This window comes from Hippoglossus stenolepis, chromosome 12, assembly GCF_022539355.2.
Source record: "Hippoglossus stenolepis isolate QCI-W04-F060 chromosome 12, HSTE1.2, whole genome shotgun sequence".
Classification (NCBI taxonomy): domain Eukaryota; kingdom Metazoa; phylum Chordata; class Actinopteri; order Pleuronectiformes; family Pleuronectidae; genus Hippoglossus; species Hippoglossus stenolepis.
Window position 1 is genome coordinate 1,410,946 of NC_061494.1, and position 11,638 is coordinate 1,422,583.

Sequence of the window (11,638 nt, forward strand, 5' to 3'; positions counted from 1 at the left end):
TTCGCTCTGACTGTGTGTCTGCTGTTTGCTGCTAATCTGATGCTTAGTGGTATGGTCAGAGTTCTTGTAACTTTGCTAAGATCAATTTCCTGTTTTGGTGAGACAGACACAAAACAGTAAAGTAGGGAAGCACAAAAGCTAATCTTTATTTGCTCTTGATTTATTTATATATCCAGGTGGCTGTAATACAGCACAGTACAAATAAGGGCATGTGTGTTATTTATGTTGTCATTTCCTCATTCATTTCTCTTTAATGAGTAACGAACCCAGGCCTCTGGGTGTGTTCAAGCCTGCTGCAGTCTGCCTGACTGGCTGTCTGTTGCAGTTTGAGTAGTGTTGTTTTATGACATGATAAGAAGTTTTCTGTGTGTGTGTGTGTGTGTGTGTGTGTGTGTGTGTGTGTGTGTGTGTGTGTGTGTGTGTGTGTGTGTGCGTGCGTGCGCACCCACTTCAGTTTGCTCTGGAAAAGGGGACACTCCTCCCAGCTTGGCCTGTAGTTTTTTACTGTTGTATTCAGAAACAATAAGGGTTAAAAGTAAAGCATTTTGTGTCGCTGCTCTGCTCTGCCTGTTTTAATGGTGGATTTGCTCCCTGTGTTGACGAATGTCAATGACTGTAATTCTAAAGTGGAGCCACACCTACACACACAGAGCCATGACAATAGACTGGTAGTTAACCACACGCAGCAGGGATAAAGAGAGGTTAAGGTGTAGGGTGTGGTCAGGAGCTCTCTCAAAGATAAACAGATAAAGAGCAGACAGGCCTAGTCCTCAGGCAGTCCTCACATTTCCAGGGATTAGAGGGGGATACAGGGGAATTGTTAATACTTGTGCAAATCAGTTAATTTCCAAATGTTGCTTAATATAATTTGGATTTTTTAGGTGTTTATACCATAACCAATATTTCTATAAGGTTTCTGACCTAGAACAAGTAGTTGAAGAGTGTAAATAAATGTGTGTAGTCACTAGAGGAGACGAGTGAGACACATTTCCAGCTAAAGTTAACATGATAGCACATGTTCAATTTGCAGCAGGCTCCCTGAGTTTCTTAAGGCATGTTCACACCAAACATGATGAGAGTGGTTAGGTGAGAACATAAACAGAGCCATGCAATGTCAACAGATGCAGCTTTCAACAGCACTGACCAGATATTGCTTATATAATGCTAGCGGAACCCTGACAGAGCAGGCCCTTTTTTATGCTTCATTTTCTTTCCTTTGGTGCAATATTCACCTCACCCACCTTCTCCTCCTCTACTCCTCATTGAAAGAGATTTTTGTCCAGTAAATGTCTTGTTTTTAAAAAGTGTACATTTCTTAAACAGCTATATATATATATATATATGCAATGTTGTACCTCTTTAATATATTTTCACATGATCTGCACATAATAACATTCATCAGGCTTTAAATAAAGCTTTTAATTGTATTTTATGACAACAAGAGAAATACAGACTAATTCTTACAGCAGACAATTTACAGCTGGCTCACACAGACTCCACATTCTTGTGTAAAAAGTGGAACAGACCATTGCCTCTTTGCATAGTGTTAGCTTGTGTACCAGGTACATTTGATTCCCGTAAAGCAGCTTTCATGTATTCTGCATAATTCGTTGTCCAAATGAATATTGCTGCTATCACTTGGAAGACCAACAATGACATGAAAAAGAGAACCAGATGTTCCCTCCACATAGTGGTTAACAGGAAGTGACCCCACACATCACATGGCTTGTGTGAGAAAAGGCACAGTTGCTCATGTTTGGCCCCTCCCCTGTGTGTCAAACCAGTTCATCTTCATCAATTAAAGTCACAGTAGCTGGATCTACATTTCCAGTATATCCAGTCATGTGACTTTTGACTCCATAACACAAACAATTAGTTATATGTTCAGACTGAATTTCCCCCCTTTTAATTCTAAACTTGGTCGATGAGTTGATGTTTGCTCGTCAAGAGCTTCAGCCATTGTGTTCACAAGGCAAGAAGATATGATACGTCCTCTGAGCCGAACTACTTCGGCATAGACTGGACACGACATGAGGGAAGAGGAGGGATCACTCTTTCATCAGAGTTTCAGTCTGAGTAGTCTCTGTCACAGCATGACTGACAGACGCGTCAGAGCATGAGTCACAAGGCCTCAGGGGCATGACACACAAACACTCACGTACACACTCACATACAGGGCGAACAGTAGATGCATAAAGGGACAGTAGCCCAGTATACAATCATATGAATCTCACTCACTTGTTTGCTGCCTGGAAATCATCAAATCACATGATTACAAATGATTTATTGCCCTTTTTCCAACCATACCAGTTTTTATATACTGTCAATTACAGTACAACAAAAGTTTGTTTTAACATGATAATTTGAAACAAAATAGTAAACCACACACCATCTTTGCAAATGACTAGTGACTACACATGTCAAATACACAAGGGTGGAAGAAATATTCAGGTCTTTTACTTCAATACTAATATCAAACAGTGGAAATACAAATCGAAGTCCTGCATTTAGTAAAATTCAAGTAAAAGTTTGTGAGTAATGTCAGCTACATGTATCTAAAGTTCAAAGTATTCATTATGCAGTAAAAACATTTTTTTAACTATATATCATGTTTTTAGATAAATATTTTAAGATTAATGCATTTCACTGGTGTAGATGTGGAAGGTTGAGACAGTTTGAACTACTTTATATTCTATAAGAACATCTTATGTTTGTTGCATATTTGCCCTGTAAGAACCACACATCTCTGAGAATTCAACCTCTCATGAGCTCAGAAAAACAGCCTCTCAGTTTTCAGCTTTTTTGATGAAGCATTTTCCGTCAATCCAAGAGGGATTTAAATTGTTTATTTAACTTAAGGAGTAGGAGAATTTTCTCAGTCCACAAAGGAACACATGGTTTTCACTGGACAGCATGAGTTTGAATACCTGTTATCTGGACATTAAGTAGTAACTAAAGCTGTCAGACAATTGTAGATTAGAAAGTACATTATTTGCACATGTGTACATGTGTAGAGTTGCGTAAAACAGAAATACAAGTTCAAGTACAAATACATAAAAATTGTAGTAGAGAAAATTACTTGAGTAAACTTACTTAGCTACTTTTGCATAACATGTCTGTCCTAGAACGTAAGTCATGTTGAAAATGTGGAGCAGTATCAGTGATAATTGTTGAGGAATTTTTGACCATCCTCACACATTACTGTATATGCCACTATATATTATGTATATTGTATATTACATATCATATCTGTACAGGAGAATAGTGCCTGTCTAATTCCACAGATACTTCTCTCTCGAAGCAGTACCCAAGGTCAGGTTATAGATAAAGGGCCAACCAACAATGCATTGTAGTGTCTACACTAAGACTTTCATATCTAACTCAGATGCACCAGACAGAGAGGCACCAACTTCAACTCTCACCAACTTTAACTCTTTTGCGTATTTCACCAGTGGCAAGACGTAAAGGACACAATGTGATTTAGGAAAGCATACTTAAGGCTGAACTATCCAATAGGATGCGAACACCTATATATAACATAGAGAGTGACGGCAATTCTAGCCATTCATGGATGTGCTGTTGGAATGGGTGAAGCAAGTAGAGGGAGATATATGGGGAAGCTGTGGGAGACATCTTCAGACTTGGGGGTGACAATTGCTCATGTTACTCTGTTAGCGTTTGTATATTGTTTCACCTTCTGGTCTCCTTGATGCATCAAGTCTACATTAAAACCTTCTGCATAAGACATCAGCTGCTGCCTGAGTTCTCCTTTCACCAGCTTCCAGAAAACTTCCATTACAATGATGGCTAACACTGTGGCCTCTGTATCACTGTGGAATGAATGGGTGGTGATGTGGCAGTACTGGTGGTGTAATGATAGTAATGGTGGTGAGGTGGGGTGGAGGCACCAAATCCTAATCTCACTCAGGGCATCACGATGGAGAGAGACGACTGTGTTTCGTGCAAAATGATGATGAATGTTGACAGGCTGAGCTGTCATAGCTCTAAGTCGTGTTGCCAAGCCTGACTGGTGTTGACCCAAAAGGAGTCTTTTGTATCCTGTTAAATAGAGATGAGGGCACAGAGCATCATCTAAACCTGTCTGAGTTAGAGGGAGAGGAAATGACAAGTGCCTGTGCCCCCATGTGGAGGTTGCCCCATTAACTGAAGATACCTGAAGAACTGACTATTTAGAATATGGTCATGGTCTTTTTATATCAACTTAAGTAAACATCCCATCAACACATCATAATTAATAACATATTCATAGATCACGCACAGTGCTGCCCTGTGTTAGACTGTATCAATTCGATCTAAATCTGCATGATGTTTCATCAGTTGTGACTCCAAACAATAGGGAGTTTTTTACAGTAAGTGCTGATAATAAAGGCCATGAGTAAGAAAGTGGTGTTGCAAAGGGGATGAGACAGTGATGAGAAGGAAAAATTGCAAAAGAATATGGAAAAAAATGTTCTGACTCTGTAGACTGTGTTGATTAACTGAAGTAGAAACAAATATTGACTTACTACATTTGTATTGTCTGTCTTATACGACTAACTATGTTTTTGACCATTAAAAAATGGGCTAATTGGTGTATAGCGTTGTTACATAAAAATAGCCTGAGAGGGGTAGTGGGTTAAATTTACTAGCTCCACATGGGGGCACAGGCACATCTAATATACTTTACAGTCAGCACTGCACTTCCCTGGGTCCCCAGCTCCACAACTGACAAGTTTTAAGTTGATCGGGTGAATGGTTGCTCAGGAAATCGAAAGACTGACAGATATCTGGATTAATTAGTAGGGTATTTTGCCATATTTAAAAACATACTTTTTAAATTGTTCAGCCCCTGTTGGCATGGCAAGGTAAATGACTCCAGCTGTCTGATTGTCTGAGGACACCATTTGTGTGTTGGTGTTATTAAGTAAAATGCGTGTCCGTTCTCAGTCTATTGTGGAAGACAACAACTTTTGTCTGGATTTAGTTTAGTGGTTAGGCAGCAAACAAGAATGTGGTAAAACAATTACTCAAGAGTAGGAAGAGGATCTCCACTACCCCTCCCACCACCACTTAATCCCCCACCCCCACCCATCACACCTGATCACTCCATTCCTCCACTGCATTAATGTGGCACTTCAGGTGAAACTACAGCACAACACACATTCCAAGAGCAATCGTGACTGAGTTGTCCACGGCCACACACACACGCACAGACGATAACCTGATATAATCTAAACTGTTGTCTGTAATAGTTTCACAAACAAGGTATTTGTGTGATTGGATGAATGCATCTTGGTCAGAGGACTGTGTTTATGTGATTGTGTGCTTGTGAAGGTCTTATTACAAAGTAAAAACGCTTTGCTAACATAAAGATCTGAGGGGAACTAAAAGCTTATGAATGGCCTAATGATGGGCTTTTAACAGGAAGTCCAGTGTTACAGGATGATGGAAGTGCTTTTATGCTGTTCTCAGCTGTAGACGGACTGATACACAACGCTGGTCTCCTCTGCAGTCCCACCAGCAGAGACAGAGGGACACAGTGTATACTAACCTCACTGTGGAGCGTTTCCTGTAATCCCTCTGAGTTCATCATCGCTGAGCACATCTACTGATACTCACTGCTTAACACTCTACTATCACTGTTCAGATATGTGGACATACAAGCTGCTTTATGGATGGACCCAATTAAATCTTATTCAAAGTTGATGGAACACAAGCTTATGTTAGCTGATACTGACCCACTCACTAATTTTGGATGTTCTGCTGAGCATTTTTCAAATCTCTGGTCCAACTAATATATTGTCACTTAGTAAATTTCTGTTCCGCAGTATTTACACAAAAAGTCCAACGGGTTGAAACTTCTCTTGTTTCATTTATTTTCTCAGCATACGTTTCTTTCACTAAACATCAGACATAATGTTCGATCAAAACTTTTGAGCTATTCCAGGACAACATTGATTTTTTTTTACATCATAATGCTCTCTCCTGTCTCTCTTGAGTCCAAGCAATTCGTGTCTGTGTTAGTATGAGTGGTTAGTGGTTGTAACAGTCTCTAATGTGCACTTAAGAGAGGCTTGGATGGGTGAACTCCCCTGTCTGAGATCATATAGACTAAGAACAAAGACGATAAGCCTGAAGTTGTGCTGTTCAAAATAGACACTACAGCCCTACAACAATCTCAACAAAGAAACTCCTAGTTTTCCACTTGCTTTGGATTTGCCCGGTTTGTGTGTGACTTGTTTCTTCAGGTGTACTGGCTGTGTGATTTATTTCTATTTGTTATTTGAAATTTATTTATTTTCACCAAATACTTATTTAAATAAATAAATTATTAGAATTATTAGAACAAAGAAGCAAAGAAGGGTTAGTGTCATGAAGTTCATGGCCAACCCCCCACAAATGAAATATAGTGCTCCCCCACCCCTTTCTGCAGACTCAGCATTTATATTCATCATAACAAAAGTTTTGACATTTTTGCTGAACAAAAAAAAGGACTTTTGGGGAATTAGTATTCTCTGGTCTGATGCTTGACCGACTGGTTTGATTTGCTGCAATAGCACTCAGCACAGAAATGGGTAGAGTAAAGTGGCACCGTGATGCTGCTTCTTCAAGGCTCAAACAATGGAAAAGGGAACAAATCTTGTGGTAAGTCTTAAAGGGTAGTTCACTGAAAAATGAAAATTCACTCATTATCTACTCAGCACTATGCCGATGGAGGGGTGGGTGAAGTGTTTGAGTCCACAAAACACTGCTGGAGTTTCAGGGGTAAACTTGGTTGCAACAGAATCCAATACAATTGAAGTCAATGGTGAGTCCTTATTCAGATGTAATAAAACAACAGAAAAAAGATAGCATGCCTCCATACTGCTCATGTGGTGTCATCCAAGTGTCCTAAAGCCTCGAAACGGCTTAATTTACACCATGTTTTTAGCCTTAAATGTCTCTGATATCTTCCTACGAGGTGCATTCACGGAGCCTCGGACACACCATCGTGTGGCTATGGCCGCTAATTTAGCCACTTCCTGTGGAATATGTATGTCGGGGCTTGCACACACTTAGATGACACCACACGAGCAGTATGGAGGCATGTTGTGTTTTTTCTGTTGTGTTATTACATCTGAAGAAGGACTCCCCATTGACTTCAATTGTATTGGATTCTGCTGCAACGCTGGTAACCCCCTGAAACTCCAGAAGTGTTTTGTGGACTCAAATACTTCACCCACCCCTCCATCGGCATAGTGCTGAGTAGATAATGAGTGAATTTTCATTTCTGGGTGAACTATCCCTTTAACCACCAGTGGCTATGTGTCTGTGTAATCAAGCAAATTGTGTTTAAATGCCAGTTTGTGCCCACTTGGGTTACAATTAGATTTTTTTCTGTTTAAGAAACAATGTATTGTATTAAATAAAATTCTGTTAAACTTAAACTTCAATTTATGTTTTGAGTCTGCTTATTTTTTTTTATTAGTATTAAGAGTCAACCTCATGTTTATGAACATTCTCATTGTTGCTGTTTTAAATCCATCAGATTCTGTGTTTGCTCACTATGCTACCACCACATATTACATTCTCTAAACATTGACCTGACAGTTAATAATTGACATGATGTTACTTCAGTAGCCACCACAAATGGCCTTGACAGAGGGAGACAATCCGCTCTAACGCACAAACAAAAGAGCAAATTATTAATTCCTGACAAACGATCAAGGTTGCTGAGTTCATGTGGAACAAAGGAACTTCTGAAAGTTCTGTTTCTTTTTTATATGGTTGATACAATACATTGTACTTTTTGTGGGCTGTTGAATGTGTGAAGTACATTCTTCAAGTAGCAGTTTTTTTAAGCAACATATTAATCTAATGGTGCATGACAAAAGTCAGCGACTGCCCACAGAGAGTACAGTTCATCCTGAGGGAGACGTGAATATCTGAAACAACTTTCATTGAAATCCATTCAACAGCTGTTGAGATTTTTCTAAAAAACCAGATATGTCAACTTCATTGTGCTAAAGGCGTCAAAGCATCACTAAACTCAGTAATATACAGTTATACAACAGCACCACTAACTACAGCCTCCCCCTAACCTAAAACGATACTCCCTGACACAGTTACAACACAGACTGATCATCATAACCTTCATGAAGTTAGCATTTATCACTACAGACACTGTATGTGCACAGACAATAACCTTTGTACGTGTGCAATTTTAAAGTACAAAATCAGGAAAGGTAAAAGAAAACAAATAATGTGAAAATGATAAACTCATGTCAAACTCAAGCAATTTTCAGGTATGATCTCAGGAGGATGTCCAGAGATTTGGGATCAGACTTTCTACGGAGGTTGCCTTTCACACATGCACAATGCAGCAGGAGATTCCTGCTCAGACAATCACAACAGCACAGAAATCTCCGTCGTGTTCAGGTGAGTGGTGGGAGCAGAGTTGTGAGTGGTGCAGCAGACGTGCAGCAGGACGTAATGTTTCAATTCTGCCGCAGAGATCTCGCGTTTTTGTTTACAGTACATCAACACCGGCGTTGGCTGTAATCAACAAAACTCTCTTGACATTTGAGATATTAGTTTTTTGTTCATTTTTGCGTCTGTCGCGGTTTAGAAACATCAACATCTACACCCGCTCACAGGGAATCCTGCAGAGGGTCTCCTGCTGTGTTCTCATATTTCACCCTCCGGAATTTTTGTGGACTTTATACCAAGTGGCTGGCTGGAGATAGTCTGCAGAACGGCCGGAGGCTCTCATTCGGACATTTGTGTTCACACATACAAACCCTCCGGAGAATATTTGGAGGATCTCCGGAGTTCAGTGTCTGAAAGCAGCTCATAACATGCTAGGAGTCATGTACTTGACTTCTACTTATCACTATACACTGAGACTCTTAATTTCTGTCTTTTCTTCCTCCACTGCTACAAACTGTTTATACGTTGAGCATTTGCTTGCTTGGTACTGAACCATCACCACCCCCAACACTTGGCTATCCCCACTAATTAACCTGATTTAAGTTCATATATAGTTTTGGGAGCTTGTTATACATTCCAGTATGATAGCGGTAGGACGCAATGCTTTCACATGTGTGTGTGTGTGAGTAAGGGAGTATCTCACCCTCAGAAATTCCAAACTGGATAAGAAATCTGGCCAGTGGACACAAAAACAAAGTCAAGGTCAATGAGTTATTTGTTTGAGGAGGATGGTTGAAAGACTGCTGCAGCTCAGTTTCTACAGATTTTGTTCATATTCTATTCTGACAAAATAGTTAAAGCTTCAATATGATTTAATAAGTAATGTACATATACAAAAGAAACACGAACACACCATCGCTCATGATCAGTTCAAAGGCTCTAATCATCATAATTTATCTAGTTCATTAACCTTTATTCAAGTTTGTAGTTGAGGGTAATTGGCCTTAGAAAATTAAGATATTTTAAATGCATGTCAACTTTTGATTGTCTTTGTCTCTACTGGCCTTAATTGTCTTATCTTTTTCATTCAAGAGATATTTCTTTCTTTCAGACATGGGTATATATTTTTTACATATCAGGGCCATATCAGGAAAAGTCCCAATGCTTGTGTGATACTTGCAACCTGGGGAGTGTCACTGCTAGAGAAGAGCAGTGAATGTACTTTTATGAAAGATGAGTGTTACCAGCATCACTGATGGGTTTTGATATCAATTTTACCCTTGAAGGTTATTCAGTGCCACCAGTCGTGGCACTGGCATCATATCGAGGACAAAAATAAATGCTTTGTTGGGAGTAAATACTGTCTATGAAACCTAACAGCACCAGAGCAGTGCAGCTTGGTATGGCTATCTGCAAGGTTGAGGGGAAACATGTAATACTGTCTGGTGTGGCAAGCAATGGCACTGTTAGTCATTGGGAACTTGGCAGTAGAAAATGGCTCCTGGAATGTGAAACATTATTTCTTTATGGGGGAGGGGGTGAGTGGTTTTTGGTCTAAAACTATTCTCTTTGATAGTGGATGGATGGTCCTTTCCCTGAAGGACGGGACATACTAACATGTGCCACATTAGGCTACTTTTTTCAGTGTACCTAATTGCACTACAACCTGAATAGAAAACAATTCCCAGATAAAGGGAGGTCTTGACTTTGAAACACACGTACCAATATTTCTCCTGTGTAATCCAGATTAATCATACCATGACATAAGACTTGATTAGTGTATACACTTAGACTGAGATCCATGGGTCCAGTTATTTCATCAGGTGTGCAAACGTTTTACTGATTGTAAAATTTGAAGAGTGAACTTAATTAAAAACAAAAGTGTGACTTAGAATCAAACGACATATAGGCATTGGAAGTAGTCACATATAAGGAAGTGAATCACTCACTCTACAAACCATCGGAACCGAACCATGTAATCTGACACTGCTCGCTGCCCCCTTAATCACTTCCTCCTCTTTTCTTTTCTCCCTCCCTCTCGCCATCTCTTCCGCATTGACGCTTTTCACTTGCAAAGTGGTGGCCACTGTAAACTGACCACCCTTTCTTCTGCCCCCACATCTATCAGTCATTCTGTGGGAAAGATAGATGAGTGATGGAGGGGTAGTGCAAAGATAACATCACTTAATTGCTTTTTGAAAAATCCCCCATCTTTCATGTGTATCCACATGCTGTGAGAGGTTGTTGACTATATTAGAATGCCTGTGATGGAAGGGCAATTGTTTTACATGGTAATGTTGCTTAGGACCTAAAATCTCACTTCTGCCAAGTTGAATTTCACACTTCTCTATTTGATCCCCTTTGACTCAGACAATAATAAACAATAGTTACTGTGCATTACATGCAAATGTTGAATATCTATTCTAGAACAGCAGAAAGCAAAAGGCCAATGTTGGAAAGGTCATATTTTTAGCATTAATACATTTTTGATGCATTTTATTCTATAATCAGTATAGCCTGTTGCATGAGCTTATATAATAAACCGACATGATGTTTTTCACAAAAGCATGATTAACTACACACAATGGGAGCCGCTCCTCAGCTCTACATTAGGCTTGAAGGCTTAAAATTGTTAATTATTCCAATAAATAAAATCAGGAGTGACTTTGCTCACAAGAGGACATAACTGTTGAATGACGAAAACTTAAGTCAACTTATATATTTTCTCAACAGTGTGGAACATGTTAATAATTGGCCATAGGGTTGAAACAGGACAAAGGCAATGTAGTTACCTGATTCAACAAGATGCTAACATTTTGCATATTGCCATGCTAATGTTATAGTGTTAATCTCAATGCACAACTGAGACTGAGTGTTGAACAAACATCCTCAGAGACACACTACAAACATCACTCCAGGTTTGTTAAAAACAATCCCAAATTATAGAAAAGATAGAGAGTCCTGTCTTTTGAGCATTCTGGGCTTGATCAGAATATTGAGTCATGAGAAATGTTCATTTCAAAACAAAGACATTCTATTCTATTCATGAAAGTTAATAATTTTGCCCCTCTTGAGGAGAAATTGAAACTGTTGCCTGTGATGTCAAAGATGACGCGATGCCCGTATGCAGGCATCATGAAAAACAAATTACTCTCACAGAAGCTAACGGAGTTTCCTGCTGCAAGGACAGCTAACGGAGCTAACATTATATCAGCATCATAAATGTATC